Genomic DNA, 4,107 nt, shown 5'->3' with positions numbered 1-4,107 from the left:
CTGATTAAAAATCAAATCGTGACAAATAAACACAGGGATATATATATATATATATATCCTTTTTTTTTCTCCTAATATTTAAAATACTTTTTCTAATAGAATATTGATTGAAAGAAAATTTACAAAATATCTTGGATAATTTTTTGAACAGAGAATATTTTCACGAACACAATATATCTCTCTTCTTGATAAATAATAATTCATAAAGATGACACAAAAACACATTTGTTATATTCGCTTAACGAATTATGGCCGTGATTAATAAAAATAAAATCATTCAAATCTATCGATCATGATTTATTTAATATTTATTTCGTATTTATACACGCCCTCGGCATGCCACATACAATCAATATAATACAGTCCAATGCAGCCAAGGTAGAAGTAAAATACAAAAAATATATATATATGTATGCATACATATATATATATATATATACACACATAAATGAGATAAATATATATATATATATATATACATATCCTACGTCGTTATTATTGTTACCACGATGTTATAACGCTGAATATATTATGAATAATAGCTAAGAGTAGTATGATACAAAGACGAGTGCTGGATACGGTAGGGCACGTAATTCGGATAGAATGTGGTGCGATTTAACGAATTTTTTTTTTCTTCTTTTCATTTATTTATTTTTTTCCATTTATTTTCCTACGTGCAACCAGCCCCTCCCCCCCCATCCTGTGACTTTTATTTCTTCCCTTATCGTTTTTCTTCTTCTTTTCTTTTTCTTTTCATCGAACTCGTCGAAAACCAAAAAAAAAAACAAAACTCTAAATGCAATTTTTCCCTATCGACAAGCATTTTTTCTCGTCGTCGAAAAGAAAAATCAATCTAACTATTGCGTTGACGATAATCATTGATAAATCACAGCATTTTAAATATGTGTTTTCTTTAATATAAACGGTATATTCTCTCTCTGCAAATAATATTATTTATATATAGAAAAAAAAGAATTAAATAGATCTCTGATGATGTACAGGAGTACCCGAATATGTGTGAAACACAAATATTATATAAAGAAAAGAATGAAATAAAATGTAAAAACAAACAAAAATTATTTGTTCCTAATTAGAGGAGGGAACATCGTATTTTTTCAAAATTAAAATTTTACAGAAATGATACTTTTCCAATTTTTCAAGAATATAGAGATCGACGATAAATAAGGGAATAAACAAACAAACAAAAACTAACAAAAAGTACAAAATCAAATAGTAAATGTTCGACGGATCATGTTAATGTTTCCAATAATAGTTCTTTTTCTATCTTTTCTATTTCTTCACCGGAAGCCCGTCAAATTTAACGACGGAAAAAGACCGTGCCATCACGGGCAAGTATTTCGATTGGAATATTAACGAAATACAATCGAAATAGATCGGTTTCGATAAATAAGATATATATATTACAAAATTCTCGTGTCACCTGTCATCGTTTATCGTTAATTACGAATTCAAAACGATCGTATAATTGTGATCGAATTTTAACGATTTTCGATATGAGAATTTCATACATATACACTTAGTACACATACGCACAACACACGCACACGTCACACACACACACAAACAATCTACTACAAAGTTTTTAATTAGATTACAAACGACGGACGCTTGCACTTCGAATTACGTCGAAAGGAGAGTGATTAACGATCAATATTATATCCATTTTCATATTTCAAATGATCACACTTACTATCACGAACGTAATTACGATCGATCGATCGATTAATCAATCAATCAATCGATCGATCGATCAATCAATCAATCAATCGATCAGTCGCTATTCCGTGATTCTCGAATTTTTTTTTTATCATATTAATTAAAAACACACGTATATATTATGGTGTATTGTACACCGGACGAAAAGAAAAAAAAAAAAAATGTACAACGATTTCGTTTGTATTCGTACGTTATTTTTCTTTTTTTTTTTCTTTTCTTTTCTTTTCTTATCCTATCCCGTTGTTTTAAAAACGGGAAGAATATATGATTGAAAGGATAAGATCGTTATGGGGTGGTGGTTGGTAGGTTACCGTTTTGAAACGGTGGTAAACCGGTAAGCGTGTTTGTATTATATGGCAGCTTTGCAAGAGTAATCGGGGATAGCGACCATCGTAAGAATCAAAACAAATAATAATATTAATAATAATAATAATAATTATAATAAACCTCTTAATGCACAGTTCCGTGTTATATACGGGGAGGGGGGCCCTTTATTTGCAGATTTGTGCTGCTTCGTGAATCCTTTAAGAATATTACAGCTCCCGTTTTTATGTCACATTTGATGTTAAATTGTTGACAAACTGAAAAATGTTTTCGTTTATTTGTTTTTTTTTTTAAGAATAACATATAATTATCTGGCAAAAAGAAAGTGTTTCTTTTTTTTTTTATTTTTATCTAAATTAAAATAAAGAAAATTGTGCATTAAGGGATTAATAAGAAGAAGAAAAAAGAAAACAACAGCATAAAAGCTAATTGAACAGCAAAAAACAATACTAAATTGTAAGAAATGTAATGTACTATTCGTTAACAATATTATTATTATTATTATTAACGGGACGATATATTTAAGATCGGCGTAAATTCGATGGAAAAAAGGAAAAATGAAAATTGACGTCTTGTTGCCTGTTCTGATTTTGTTTTTTCTTCTTTTTTTTTTTTTTTCGTTTATATTACTCTCTTTCTCTCTCTCTCTCTTTTTTTTCTTTTTTTTTGTTTTTCGTTAATTTTAATTTTAATTTTTCAATTGTAATTGTTGTTGGTAGGACAAATGGAAAGAGAAAAGGAGTGGTAGAGCGGAGATCGAAGTTTTTTACTATCTTATTTCGTTTCTATTCTCGTATAATTTGTAAACGTTAATAAATAATTTGAAAGAATCGTAATATTTCTTTTTTTTTTTTTTCTTTTTCTTTTATTTTCACGTTTAATTTTTTTCTTTCTTTCGACCACCCTGTTTGGCGTTTTGAATTATTTTGTACGGCAATCGCAATAAACTGCGCGAATAAAAGCTTGATGAAATTGACGAGACGAATTATTCTCACCTCGGTTTTTAATTTAATTACTTTTTTTATTTCTTTCTTTTATTTATTTATTTATTTATTCATTTATTTATTTATTCCCTTTTCTTTCTACTGATTAAACGCTATATCGGTTAATTTTTTATTTCGTTTAAATTATTTTATTTCGGATATTAAGATTTATTTACGTAATAGTGTAATATGTTATTATTATTATGATTTATTTATTTTCCCTTCGATATCTCTCTCTCTTGTTTCGCACGCTCTTTCTCTCTCACTCTATCACCACCCTCTCACACTTTCCCATCAAAATTGTATTTTACATTTACATAAAAACAATGCAACGATATTATTGCATTTTCAATCTACGCGAAAAGGGGAAAACCTTTTTGACGTCGTTGCGTTTAATAATCTTTTCACATTTGCTTTTTTTTCCTTTTTTTTTTTTATCTTTTTTCTATTTTCTTTCTCTTTGTAGATATTATTTTTCTGTATATTTTCTCTCTTCATTTCTCTCTCTCTCTCTCTCTCTCTCACATTCTCTCACTCTCTCGCTCTCTGTTTCTTTTTCTCTCTCAGGAGGAATTTTTCTATATTATATATTTTATAAAATACATTAGTTTACAAACAACGTGGATTAAGAATCGACATTTTGCAGATATTTTCGTCGCTCAAACTCAAAAAAAAAATCAATGGACATTCCCCATAGTCTGACATATTTGTATATATATATATATCCCATTAAAGATAAGGCTTTTTTCCCTAAGTTGATATCCGAACGAATGACAGAATAGCGAAGATATTGAAGAAAATATTTTGCAAAACGATTTCGTTTGATAATTTTTCTTTTTCTTGCTTATCATTATTTTATTTTACGATTAAAGGGAATATCATTGATGAATGCAGGGGAGAGGGGGGGGGAGAGAGAGCAACGAATTAATTCGCAATAATGTCAATTAGAACAAGAAGACTATCTTATAATACTACATACATATTTACAATGATTTTTCTCTGGTAGTAAATTATCAGAGAAGTTTTTCTTTCTTTTTTTTTTTCATTTTTTTTTTTTTTTTTT

Source organism: Polistes canadensis, unplaced genomic scaffold, assembly GCF_001313835.1.
Source record: "Polistes canadensis isolate GaletaPanama2010 unplaced genomic scaffold, ASM131383v1 scaffold_247, whole genome shotgun sequence".
In the NCBI taxonomy this organism is placed as follows: Eukaryota; Metazoa; Arthropoda; class Insecta; order Hymenoptera; family Vespidae; genus Polistes; species Polistes canadensis.
The sequence above is the reverse complement of the archived record's forward strand: the minus strand, read 5'-3'. Positions refer to the sequence as shown.